The sequence below is a fragment of the Phoenix dactylifera genome, chromosome 4, assembly GCF_051530095.1.
Source record: "Phoenix dactylifera cultivar Ajwa chromosome 4, Ajwa_hap1_PhDact_Kaust_v1.1, whole genome shotgun sequence".
In the NCBI taxonomy this organism is placed as follows: Eukaryota; Viridiplantae; Streptophyta; class Magnoliopsida; order Arecales; family Arecaceae; genus Phoenix; species Phoenix dactylifera.
In genome coordinates, this window is record NC_143193.1 from 51,301,832 (window position 1) to 51,316,495 (window position 14,664).

Consider the following 14,664-nt stretch of genomic DNA (forward strand, 5'->3'; position numbering starts at 1 on the left):
TCTCTCTATATGAGACTGCTACACAATGAACGAAAGGTCAGCGTGCTTTGACTTGGGGACAAGAACAAAAGCATGTGCCAAATAAAAACCGCGAGAAAATATATCCTACTACCGTATCCAGGGTGAGAGGATCACCGAATCCAGGGGAGATATATCATCGTATCTTATTGGCAAAATTAATGGTCAGTCCATCCTTGGGCCGGACTTTAACTTTTAGTTCCTATTAACTGATTTTATGGGGTGGTTCTATATACACCCCCCCTATTGCTCAGGACACCCCCCAAAAATTAAAAAAAAATTAAATACTCTCTACACCCCCCCATTTGCAAAGGACACCCCTAAAAAATTAAAAATTTCTAAATTACCCCCCACCCTCCCCACCCCCTCACCTAAATTGCTCTCTACACCCCCCAAACCCCCCCCACCCCGCTCTTCCCCTCCAAAACACCCGCCGGCTTCTCCCTTCCGCCAAAAAAACCTCGCCTCAAGCACCTCGCCGGCGGCCAAACCCCCTCCGTCTCCCTTTGAACTGTTCCGCCCAAAGCACCTCGCCAACGCCCAAAACCCCCCGTTCCCCCTTCTCCCTCTCGTCGCCGGCATTCTGTTCGGCTGCACAGAGCCGGACAGAACCCTTCTGTTCGACTGCACAGTGCCGGACAGAAGCCTTCTGTTCGGCACTGTGCAGCCGAACAGAAGAGTTCGGTTGAGGGTTGCCGAACAGAAGGCTTCTGTTCGGCACTGTTCAGCCGAACAGAAGCCTTTTGTTCGGCGATCCAGTGCCGAACGGAGCACGAACCGTGAAAAAAAAAAATTTCGAAACAAGGTGGAACACGTATCTTTGCGGCCGATTCTTCGTCCCAAATCACTAGTTGCTTGTCCATGCTTCGAATGGGGCTTAAATCTCCTTCAAAGATCGCCTAAACGATGTAAATGGATCGAGGGGTTTAAGGGGGGTTTGAGGGGTGTTTTTTTTTTTCTTTTCAAAACGAAACGGAGGAGGAGGAAGGGGGGGGGGGGGGGGGGTGTACTGAGAAAATTTCAAGGGCAATATGGTAATTACACTAAAGGTTAGTTTGGGTATTTTTTTTTGGTTTTTGGGGGGTGTCCTTAGCAATAGGGGGGGTGTATATAGAACCCCCCGATTTTATGGCAATCGGCCGACATTTCAATATTTCATCATGAGACGAAAATACCCCTCTTCCTTCCGCTTTTTCTTTCTCCCTTCGGTCATGGCTAAAGGAAAGAGAAAATAGGAAAAAAAGAAGAATAGAAGAAGAAGAAGAAGGGAGGTTGGGCCGCAACCTCCGCAGGTGCCGCCGGCCTCGGGCTAATCCCTTTTGGGCGCTCTGGTGAGGGATTCTTCCTTAAACTCGCAGAAGGAGAAGAAAGAAGAAAGAAGAAAGAAGAAAGAAGCTTCAGGAAGAAGAGAAGAAAAAAAATAAATAAATAAATAAATAAATATAAATAAATAAATGCATATATATATATGAATGAATGAATAAATAAATAAATAAATTATTAAGATAATAAATAAATATATTTCAATAAAATAAAATAATAAATAACTAAAAAATAAAAGAAAAATAATGAGTGAGTGACAAATAATCTAATATTTACGATATTGATAGGTATAGTGGATTTGTCATTATTGCAATTAGTTAAGTAAGCTTAGAACTCAGTTCATATAGCCTCAAATACAGTTAACTCACTATTACAATTAAGTTAGTAAGCTTGATACACAGGTAATATAGCATGACACACATTTAAATAAGCTTGACATACAGTTAATTAATGTTTGAACACTTAATCTAGCATGACACACAGTTAAGTCGTCTTGGCATATAGTTTAGTAAGCTTGGAATACACTTAATCTAGCTTCGTACACAGTTAAATAATCTCGAAACACAATTAAGTCTTCTCAGCACATAGATAAATCTTCTCTTTTTGCAATATTGAGGTATCTTAGCTCTGTACAAAGAAGATTTATCTGTACAATAGCAGTCTTTATATAGTAATAAGAAGCTGATGAAGTTTGATAAGACTGATTAAGTTTGGCACAATCAATAAAAAACCAATCAAGATGAAGTTTGATAAGGTTGACTAAGTTTGACACAATCAACTAATCAATAGATTCTAACAACATAAAGACATGTGATCAGTTGTTTCCCGCCGTTTGACGGGAAATATGGCGTGAGCGAAATGCTTGATTGTTCCTCAAAATGAAGCGCGCTGTTTCCGTGACACTTGAGAAGATTCTCGATTCTTTCCATAGCTGGGTGCCGCATCAAACCTGCTCGCCAAGCTACCAACCTTATGAAAGAACATAATCTGTTTAAAATCTATATGGATGATTGGGTTAAAATTTTATAGAATTCATAAATTAAGTACTTATTTTTTTTGGTACTTATGAATATAGCTGCAGCCCAATCTGTAATCTTGTGATCTTGCTGGTTGTACTGATTTAATCTATAAATTCTATAGAATTTTCAGCCCAATCATCTAAACATGTTTTTAATAGAAACCAAATTACAAAACTAAAACAAGGATAAGAACCGGCTAGGCACTCAAATATCAGCAATGCATCAAAAAAAAAAAAACATTGTACTCCACCATGGCATCTCCAGGATTGAAGAAGGTATGGTTCCGGGCCTGGGCATAACGTTGGGCCATCCAGAAACGCACGAGATCACGATGAAAGGCGTCTCTTCACCTCCGAGAACACCCTGTTCCATCCCGGTAACGTCAGCATGCTGCAGTTCCATTGTTGTTGCCCTCCATGGAGGCAAATCCATGGCCATCAGACGGCCCAACTCCTTCAGTGGTTGGCATGGAACCCCTGGGCCTAGCCCACTAGCTTCAATGTGGGCTTGGAGCCGACGGTCGGCGTGAAGTCGATCATGACCGCTGTGCCGAACCCGGCCGCCAACGAGTTGACCGAGGCCACCATGACGGCGATTGGGTCCAGAAGAGCCGCAGGTGGCTCAGCTTCTGGTGCACCGGCGCCAACACCGGCTTTTGGCTCTGGAGGAAACTGCGGTATGCTCAATCCTTGGCTGAGGAGGGAATTGTGGTGGTGAATAGGAGGAGAAGAATGGAGATGGAAAAAAGATTGGTCATGAGGAGCCTAAAGAGGGAGTCTGGGTTGTTTTTTTGGCTTTTTTTTTTTTTTTTTGTGTGGCTGAAATAGATGATTGATGCAGTTCTAATAAGGTCAGAAAATAACAAGTTTCAGAGTGTTATAAACAACTCTCCTTTTCTAATCCATAGGATGCCTTTGGAGTGACTGGCCACATATGAAGCCACTCAGTCCGTGCTGAACATATGCTTGGCCTGAAAGATCCCATCGCCACTCATCATAGTCCAAATATTCCGAAGTAAGGGGTGGCCCCCTTCACCGCCACTAGTGCCATTCTAAATTCATCCAATCACTATGGCCGAGTTGCCTTCAAGTATGATTGAGCTAGCCCAAAACTTGCCGAGCTTGGCCTAAGTTTGGGTTGTTTTCGTGTGACAAGTGGTTGAACCTCGGGTGGGTAATTGTGGCGACGCCTAGATTAGATGCTCTAATGGAGCATATAATTCTACCTCTAATGGAGCATATAATTATACCGCACTCCATATAAATTATAACGGACTAGCGGGCTACCGTTCAAAAGCATAGATTCTGGACGAGACTAGCTTTCCACTGGAATAATTCAGAAGCCCGGAACATCATGTGGTGGCCGATGGAATAATTTGAAATTCAAAAACCAGCACTTACCAAGTATATAGTATAAATTATAGTTTCAAATGTTACATTATTAATATCTTCAATAAATTTTATATTTTGAAAGTTTTTTTTTTTGTGAGAAAACTAAGTAAATATACCACCAACAGCTAATAACTCGGCTGGTTGGCATTTTTTTTGTCCAAGTGAAAAGTCTTGTATTGAATCTCCCAAATGACCATACAGAGTTTGTGGATTGCTTAGTGGATCCATTGAGCTCCTTCTAATTATAAGATCTTTTTAATTGCCGGTGCTAATCTATGCAAATGTTAGAGTCGGCAAGCAATGTATTAAACTACGTATGCAATTGCATCCTCCATCATTGCGCTGAGAGAAACTTCAACGAGACCAGGCTAGTTGTGGCCCCCCATCATTATGCTGAGACAAACACTCCCCTTCCCTTGTACATCGAGAAAGAAATTTGCTTGTGATTCGTCTATGGAAAAGTTGTGTCAATATAAGCTTAGGGACCACTCCACTGCAATTGGGACCCAAAAGATACCAAATGAGTCACCAAAAGGAAAAGGTTAGGCGTATAAAATGTCTGGTCTCAAATCGGCATGGGATGCTGGTTCAGAATTTTTGCCTTCAACATCGGCAAATTGTGTCCTGTATCACATGCACATTCGATGTGCACCATGCAAATCAGATCCTCTTATTTTCGTAAGCCAACATCAAGACGAGTGCAAGTTGCATGAAGTCTACAAGAATGAGATGGCCTGATGGTTATATGATGTATGATATAATTTTTTCTCGGTATCTATATCGACATAAGAGTAAGATGGGTCCTCCGTGTAATGATATAGACAGCTTCCTAACAGCAAGGATGAGAGAGAGCAGCACCAGCTTTGTTTGTGTTAACATCCTTTAATCTTATGTCTATTCCTGCCATCAATATATGTCCCGTTCGAGCAATTTTATGCCAATTTTATCTATTTATACATGAGAGATAGCAATATATTGTTGTAGTAATCATCTCTAGATCTCACTACATGTGATTATTTTAAAAAAACAAAAGTTCTAGCGTGGTTCATAGAAACTATTTTCTTATAATTTTTTTGAAAAAAATTATTTTTGTACTTTCTCAACTTTGTCTATCTTGCACATGCACTTTTGTATTTTAAAAACTTTAGTTGCATCTTTTTATTGCAAACTATCGCTTTCATCCATTTTTCACATGGCAGGATCAACAATTATCGACGACCAAAATGTTGCCATCAATATCTTCTCTCCTCTCTTCTTGCTTAATTTTCTCTCACTTTAGCTTGCAAAAAAAAAAAATATTAGATAGACTAGGTCCACCGTAGACCTAGAATAAAATCATCTTAGGCCGTGTTGCTATTGCATAAAAAAAAAAAAAAACAAAAAAAATAGAGCGGTTTCATCCATATCTAGTCCACCCAACAATTTCTCCTTTATACAGTAGATTTTTGGAACCTATGCAATAACTGTTTACATGCCTCCATGAATACTGCATATATAAATGCACACAATTTGAAAATTGTGCTTCAACTTGATGCACCATGTATGGATTATTAGATTGCTCAATGAAGAGTATGATCTGAACATAATGCTAATAATTTAAGGCCTTTAGTAGTGACCCTCTGTGTCTTTTTTTCACCTTCTTCCCCCCCCCCCCCCCCCCCACAAAAAGACACTTTGCATCGTCTGAATGATTATACCTTGAGTGGAACTCACGCATGCTAATTTGCAATAGGACCACCAAATTAAGATATCACCAAAGTAAGAAACCTGCCAATAACCGGATTAATTACTTTGTCCCATGTTTATTCCAATACCAAAAAGTCTGGACCCCGAGGATATTCCTAACCGTCCAAGTTGCTTTATGCTTCCTTTGACTCTACCTTTTCCATTCATGCTACGTAAGCTTTTCAAAGTTCTCCAGGGAACACACTCTCCCTCCATGAAAGAAAAGTATAGAATTCCCTACATGAGAGACCTTAAAGCGTGGAAGCTAAGCGAAGTCATTGGAACTTTAACCACCATAGCATCGACATAATGTCAAGTCCACGCCATGGATTTCTTCTGCCACATGAAGCGTGGCAATTTGTCCCCGTTCCATAGTCTTGGAGACCTTTGAACTGAACAAATTGAAGGCCCAGGTTTTTTCCAAGTGCCAACTCACCCAACGTTGATCTAGACCACGACCCAGTTAAGTTCCAGCGAATCCAGCCCTGTCACACTGGCCTACATAAGGTGGGCCCCAGTTTCCTCCCATCCTTTAGTTGCTGACTTGGCTGTTGTCTGTCCTGCTGTGGATTTGCTGCTCGGTCCTTTTAGCCCGTCGTCACCGACAAGTTATAGACCTGCACAGTCAATCAACTTCTTGCCATCATGCGGAATTTGGCGCCCTGCCGCCCCGAAGCTAACCCCACCTAAATGTGATCTACCCCATCGACCCCTTGGCTATGAACCACCAAAGAACCAACCAATCAGTTTGTGCCACGTACTCTTCTCGTGCCAACATTATTGCACTTGGTACTTTTCTTGGCCACCACTTGCTCCCTCTATAAAAATAGCTCCACCGTAGCCTTAGTTCCATCCCTACCACAGACCACAAAAAAAAATGGCTACCGCTGCAGCCATTTCCTCTCTTCTTCTGCTCCTCCTCCCTTCCCTCTTCATCCCCATCTGTGGCCTCCCCGATGCAAAGACCGAGGCCCAATTCGCCAAACGGGCCCATATGAAGCTGAAGCAGAAGGTGAGCCATCTCCACTTCTACTTCCATGACGTGGTGAGCGGCCGCAACGCGACGGCGGTGCGCGTCACCGACCCGGTGACTGATTCTCCGTCGGCCTTCGGCATGATCACCATGATGGACGATTTGCTGACGTTGGGCCCAGAGCCGACATCGAGGCCCGTAGGCCGGGCCCAGGGGATGTACGCATCCGCGTCCCAGCAGGAGCTGGGCTTCCTGATGGCGATGAACTTGGTGTTCACGGAGGGGAAGTACAACGGCAGCGTGCTCACCGTGCTGGGCCGGAATCCACCGTTCCACCAGGTACGGGAGATGCCGGTCGTCGGTGGGAGCGGGCTCTTCCGCTTCGCCCGGGGCTTTGCTCAGGCCCAGACCCACTGGCTTGATATGAAATCTGGGGATGCCGTCGTTGAGTACAGCGTTTATGCGATGCACTACTGAACTTATAGTTGAAACCTAGATTGAACTACCAGTACTTACCTGCAGGCTTTTTTTTTTCTTTCTTCATTCGTTTCTAGTTTTGATTTCTAAGCAGATTGGGTGTCTTTGATTGATACTTTTCTTTTTGATTAATATGGAGGAACTTGTTCGCTGTCTTTTTAGTTAGATTCCTAACATGGCATTGGAACTTTTTTTGATGGATGGCTTGTCGACGAGCAGTGTTAAAACAAAATAAAAAGATGAAGTGTCGGTGTCTGCGTGCGACCCACTTGTCCCCCGGGGGGACGACTCTGCCGAGTCCGCATGCTGTCCAAGTCTGCAACCCGTGGCCCACGGAACCACGTGCTAAGGCGCGTGATCCAAGAGGGGCCCTTAATTTCTAACAGAATATCTGAATTACGTCAGCATGAAATTTTGAGGTGGGGTCCGCAATGCACAGGCAAAGCAGTGAGCGATCACTGCCGTTCGTTTGCAGAACCAGCATTGTTGGATGCGGCTGCTTGGGTCTCTCCCTCTCTCAAAAAGTGCTATAACAACAAACTCGTTTGATTCTCTTAAAAAAAATATTTTTTTTAAAAAATTTTATATTTTTTTAATTCTATATAAGTATTCAAGATCTATTCAGCGAATAATCGATGTGGGACTAAGCATACGCTCTCATGGATCCTAACAAATAGATTGCTCAAGATTCTTCCACAAAGCTCTCATCTATTTATTTATTTTTAATTGGTTATCTCTGAACACTTTCACATTACGAAGGTCTCTTTATCTGAACCAGAAACAAACTCTATTAACAAATAACCAAGGGATTTTATGAAAAGCAGTAGCCTACCCTTTTAAGAAAAAAATAATGGTTTCTTTCTTTCTATACACCAGCAAGTTGCTAAATTTACATTGTTCCATTCACTCCCAAGCTTTATATTAATTAGCGTTCTTTTCGTCAGCTTGGTCCATAACAGATAGTATAGTAGATCTACATGTCGTTAGTTTTTTCTGTCTCCTTTTGATTTTAGTGCAAATCTTCTTAATAAACCTGCAGTGAAAAAGGATATGATTTGTAACCTCCTCTGGCTCTTCCACATCAATTGTCCAATCGCTTCATTTCCATCTCAAGCCTGATGATAAGAATTCAACTCATATCGTTCTGATGAAAAAGATATGAGACAATAGCCATCTCAGATGATATAATTTAAGTAGATTACATGTGGAAGTTGCACCACTTTATTCCTAGAAAAATATTCCGTAATCCACTTTACCTTGCATGTCTTATAATGGGCCGATAATTCTGATATGAATCTTCTATTAGCATAACATTAGCTTGTCCCTACAACAGATATAATTGAACATTATTTTTTGAACTCGGTTGATTTCTTGTTGATGAAAAAGGAACGGCAAAACAACTGCTTGATATGGCTTGTACTATTAAGTGGACCACCTAGAATTACTCTAGCACACACACAAACACAAACAAAAAAAAGGATTGGTGCGAACAAATATCTTTCATCAGCATGGCATCAACAAGGTCCTATAATCAATGCAAGGGAGTATGCTGTTGTTAAGTCTCATAACTATGGTCGCTGTTGCTCTTGATGATGTTGCAGTTCTATTAATTTGTTGCTTCTGTTATGGATAGAATTTGTTGCCTTTTGCTTCATCTTTCATAGTTTCTAATCAAGTCTCGCAATTGAGTTTATTTCAGTAGTAAGTTATCTGTTTATATGCAGACGAATGGGGCTCGGCTCCAATACTCACTGCATGGGCCAGAGAATGGATCCACTGACACGCATAAATGACGTATAAGTTCAGGCCTTGTAACTTACCGAGTCATGAGCAACCAAGGAGGATAGAACCTTGCATCTTTTTATCATCTTATATTTAACAAATGCAATAGCAAATTGATTAGAAAGAAGTAACTCTAGAGCTTTATTACTCTGAAAAGAAGAATCTGGTGATAATGAAAGTCCATCAAAATGCCTCACACGAGCCTCCTACTAAAATCAAAAAAAAAAAAGCTGAATTTTTTTTGGAGGAGAAAAGAAAAATAAATGAATGGCATGAACGTTCACATGAATAATGAATGATATAGGAAAAGTGTTTTGGACTTCACTGCCACGTAGCATGCCTGTAAATGGCTTTTCAAAGTTGAGCATAGTCCAAGACCAAAGGCCTAAGCCCAGCCCAGGCCTATTTCGGATTTAGAGAACTGTAGCCCAAAGTAAAACAACAAGATCCACCAAATATGAAGCTTGAGCTAGTTTATCAATGCCCATTGATCTCATAAAATTCTTTTATTCTGTGTAATATGCATATGCCGAAGAGGCGTCGTCCTCGAAGTAGAGTTGAGAGCAGCTTGGCAGAGTTTTACCTTTGCTAGGCATGCGATGGAAGAAGACTGCATTCACTTGGAGGGCGACTCAGCTACAATGATTGACTGGATACAAGAAAGGTACATCAATGAAAGATTACACATGTTGCTTCAGGATATGCGTGGAATTTCGAGGGAACTTATTGCCTTCAGAGCCACACACATCTTCCGGAAGGCGAACAGGGCTGCCGACTGGATTGTGTCCTACGCTGCGCACCACTCGGTGGGCTTCTTCTAGGAGAGTATTAAGGTGGTCCACCTGCTCTACGGCAGATACTTATTTCAGATTACTCGGGGTGTACTCATTCTCGACTAGTGTGAGGCACCGACTCATATTATGAAAAAAAAAAAGAAAAAAAGAAAAGGCATCGTATTCGTCATTTTCATGATCATCTTTACACTCATCCAACCATCAAGAAGCTTCCACAAGCATTCTTTACTTCTGCTTGCCATGTGCATTCCAAGTACAACAACACTTGAAACAGAAGGACAAGTGCTGAACAGCTACATTTCAAGCATCCTAATGCCGGACATATACATGAGAGCAATGGATGGCTTCGATCAAGAATCTATGATCATCCGACATTCCAGTTGCTCACTTGTACTGGTGCAATCCTGTCTTCAAAAGAAGAAGAAAAACAAGAAGATATTGGACAATATATATATATATTCTCTAAAATCATGTGACCAATGGTTGTTTGACATGTGTGCACGAACATGAGATGTTCAGTTTCACATGCCTATGCACATAGGGATGCACCCATTGGTCGAATGGCACATGCATGGTGCAGAGGCATGCAGACTTGCAATGTTCACCAAATAATTGATGCACTGTTCTGTGGAAAGAGGTTTAGGTCACATGCACAACAGAAACAAGATGTCCATCGAAGCCCCACCTCCAATATACTTAATGGCTTTCAAGATCCAGTGTTGGTCGCCGATAAAAAAAAGTGATCATACTGCACTCAAGCCCGGAATGCACGCTTTTGCTTCCACTGCACGGCTGATCTCCGCCTGGCCCGCAAATATTCTTTCCTATTTGTGAGCCTCGCACAAAGCAACGGGAGATTAAAATTTCATGCCATCGCATATATACGATGCCAAGGCAGGACCAAGTTGACAGCTTAAGTAATACGTACCAACCTTCTTCGGCATGCAAACTGCAAGAATGCCATGCAATCCTATCAAAAAGAACAAAAGAAAAAAACGAATGCATTGCATCACAGATATCATGCATTGAGAGGGCTGATCGATCGGTATTAATTGGAGTGCACCAGAAGAATTACTTTTTTTTTTTTTATAACATATTCCGACAAACCCAGCTTAATATGAAGTCATGCTGCCGCTAGATCACATGAAGTCCATGCCAGCTTATTTAATCTTGGATTTGCTATGTCCCAACCGAGCCATTAATTGTCAGCTCTCCCACTGGAGGATAAGACAGCTAATATGAGTTCATCTGCTGACTATTGATAAGCTCTTACCATATATATATATATATATATATATATCAGAAACTGAATTCATCCTAAAGGTGCACCGCCCATCTCTCTAAAGATAATTTTGTATCCAAGACCCATCACCGAATGCCGGGTGGCAGGCCACGACAGGGACTTCCCAACTCATTCGCAGCACAATGAAGCAAAAATCATATAGGCGGGCATCAGAGGAAAAAAAAATATAAAGCACGCTTTTTATTTTACCACATTTTTTATAATGCTCATGTTGAAAAAAAAATCCAAAAGTCATAGATTTTTCTACCAATGGAGTCGTTAGTCCCGTGATTAAAAAACCAAAGAAAAAAGAAATCACGGTATATACTAAATGGTTAAATAGTACATACCAAATAAATTAGTTATTTAGCAAGCTAATACATACATGTATATAAATTGATATACGGTTTCTAAACATGGTATTCATCGGTACACAGTATATAGTCAGATGATACACATTTAGCAAATTAACTATCTAGCAACCAAATACATATCTCCAAATAAATTAATACACAGTTTTCAGGACATCATACTCATCAATACATATTCATTGATTTTTTGATATATACTGCAATCTTATTTGATACATACCTAGCAGTGATCCAATACACACCTTTAGATAAACTGATACACAATTTTCAGAACATAATGATCATCAATACTGATACACATTTTTCTAGCTTTGTCTAATATAATAAATTATAAAAATATCGTTCCTTAGATTTCATGAACTTTTAGGTGTTAATTCAGAAGAAGAAGGAAGACCTCGCATATGGGATAGATGGCTCAATAAAAAAGAAGATAGATAGAGAGGCTGGACGACGAAGAAAAAAGGTGTGGACGATTTTTCTCCATGGATAATTTTTCTTGGCGCATGTAATTTCATGTTTTAATTTTTTTTTACAGTTACAAAAACGACGAACTCCATTAGTAAAAGTCCTGTTGTGGTTTAAATTTGGCCCGAGGGTGACCACGCCGGTGGAGCCGAGGGAGCCGCCGGTGCTTGGAAGGGGAAGACGGGAGCTATCTCCTGCACGGTGGCCGCGGACTTGCACAAAGCCTCACTGGTGTTTCCGGTGAGGGCCCTCCGACGATCAAGTTAGAGGGATAAATTTGGTCCAGCCAAGAGTTCCTTAGAAATTACCTGACCATACTATTTATAGCCTCGGTGGAGTGGCCCAGGTGGCGAAGGTACTGTCAGCCCTCATCATGAGAGGGTGTGGCTCTGAGCCGGATGGCACGCAGTTCAGGCTGGCTGGTGACATGCGGTACAGCCCGTTCTTGAGAACGATAGGGTGTTGATAATCACGGCAGGGTATGGCCGGAGTAGTCAAGGTGCCGTCTGACTGCTGTTGGCCGGTTATGGAGACATGACATGGTAGTGTGGTGAAGTACGACCACGTAGGTGGGCGTAGGCCCGCACATGGGTGCGGTCGTTGCCGAGGCTGAGCTCGTTAAGTAGTCGCGTCATACATTTGACGAGATTGGCTTGGCGGGTGTTGGAAGTAACTTGGCTTTCCGGATTTCGAGACGTGCTCGGTGGAGTGCCCCGAGCTTGGTCGGGGGAGTCAGCAAATATCCGAAGTTAGTGGAGCCTTCGGTGGGGTCCTGAAGACGAGCTGACCTTGGGCCGAAGCGAAGATTTAGCTAATTGTCGTTGGCGTTTATTAGGCCGAAACTGGGCGGCCTTTTAGTTGTGGGCTGGATGATCCATTTTTCCCTCTATCATTCTATTCCTATTTGGCTTTTAGATTTCTTCTTTAAGATAGGTGTTAGAAGAAACGTCCCTAAATAAAAATTCCACCCTATATGATCATATTCTATAGTGCCAGCCCCAGGTGATTTTTGTTCCAACATAATGCACCTGCCATGGAGCCATTGGAGCATTACTCGGAGTGCGCGCGGCACATTTCATGCTTCGACAGCACCCGGCTAAAGGACATGGAGACTTCTGGGAGGCCCATGCTTGCCTGCCGAGCTTTTCTCGCAAAGGTGAATGTCTTCTGTCTTTGAGTGGATGCACAGGTTTGGGCGGTAAAGAGATCTGGTTACGAGCTAGGGCTGACTCCCCTTGTTTGAGTGAGGAGTGTCCACGGTACCATGATGAGTCCCACCCACCGCATAGATCGACATCACCTGGTCAGTAGCAATAGATTTGGTTAGGCATTGGTTCCACTTGGGTCTTACAACTCAAGAGTACAGGTGAGGTTGGGAAGATCTCAACTGTCTCATTTATTTTGGTGGTCATTCAATGGTGTCTAGGGTTGATAAAGCCCTAAGTTTCAGGAAAGATGGGAGTACTGCAAGCACTTCCAGTGGGGTTCATATGGTACTCCAACAATTCAACCCTGCACTAAATATAACACATAGATCTCACACACACACAAAAAAAGGAGGGTTTGCAGGATGCATCGTTCTACATTGGTACCATAATGGATGCAAGATGGATTAGGAGCATTAGAAAGGTTTCATGCATGTCAAATGTGAAATTGTTTTTTGTTTTTTTTTTTGAAGAATTTTGTTCGTGGGACCCATATTTACTAACCAATCAATCCTTCATGTAGTTTTCAAATCATTCAAATAATAATAAAAGGCAACGCCACCAATGCTGGTGCCAACTCGACTCCAGAGGTTATGGACATGGAAGCAGCATGGCTGCTTTATACTTTCTGCTCAAATAATGCTGAAAAAAGAGGCCAGATGCCATCAAGGAATTAATGGATCGAGCTCCAGTATCCAACATGTCAAACAACTTAATTATTCCAAGAGGGATCGCTTTAGGCCGGTCTTAATCAAATCTTAAAGTAAATAATGGAAGGGGGGTCATCCATCAATCAATGATTCGACTGACACGTATATCAAGCATTATTCTAGCATCTTCAAAGCTGGTCATGCAAGTCTTGTCTGTAAAGGATCATAGTTTGCATATGACCCATGCTTTCTTTGCCGAAAAACAAAAAGAAAAAAAAGAAAAAGAAAAAGGAAAGAAGAACAAAAGGAATCGTACGTCTGTATATGATCCATGAGCGGATGAGCCAAAACCTTTATTCTTTTTATCAGCATGTTGGTTGTCCATCGCTAGGATCCAAATTTGCACCTTATCTAAAGATCCTATTTGTTTAGCTTAGTTTAGCATGTTATATCAATTATCTAAAGACATTTGAATTTTTTTGGTCGATAGTCAACAAAGCAATCATATGTAACTGGATTATTTTTGACGTAATATGTAATTGGATTATAATAGGCATCCTCCCATATCGCTTCTTGAAGAACCCCTTGAAATATTATCAACTTTAAGCACGGTGTTCTTGTTTTTTATGTTTGCTTGATTAAGGCCCCGTTTGGAGGAGCTTTTGGAAGACCAAAAAGTACTTATTTATTTTAAATTTTTATAAAAGATTTTTTGCATTCCCTTGTAACTGCGCCTGAATGGTCAAAATTCATTAATTGCATTCGTGATGCATGTAAGCCCTCCATATATTTAAAGATACCATATTTTCTTTTCCATGCTTTTTTATTTATTTTCTAAACAACGAAATGCTTATGCAGAACACTATCATTTAAGAAGATGTTCCAACCGCGGCCCCTACAAGCTTATATATTTGCATATGTGTCATTTGAGGCTAATAGCATCTTATTTATAGGTGTAGATTTTTGGTTCACCCACGAGGAGTAATATGACTAATATATGAATATATAGGATTCTAGGGGTCCGTATATTAAAAAAGAGTTCAAACGAAAACGACAAAATAAGTTATATATGCATGTAATCTATATGAATTATACATATTTAGATATGCTTGTGCTTTATGATTATGGATGAAATCATGACTTATGATTGACAAAATGTTTCATGTTTTTGTTGTTGCATTGCAAGAAG

At 41.3% G+C, this 14,664-nt stretch overlaps 1 pseudogene; it reads left to right on the top strand.

The window, feature by feature from the left end:
* The first annotated feature begins 6,311 nt into the window (after window positions 1–6,311).
* LOC103700598 (dirigent protein 22 pseudogene) lies at window positions 6,312–7,087 on the top strand (annotated as a pseudogene).
* Window positions 7,088–14,664: the final 7,577 nt, after the last annotated feature.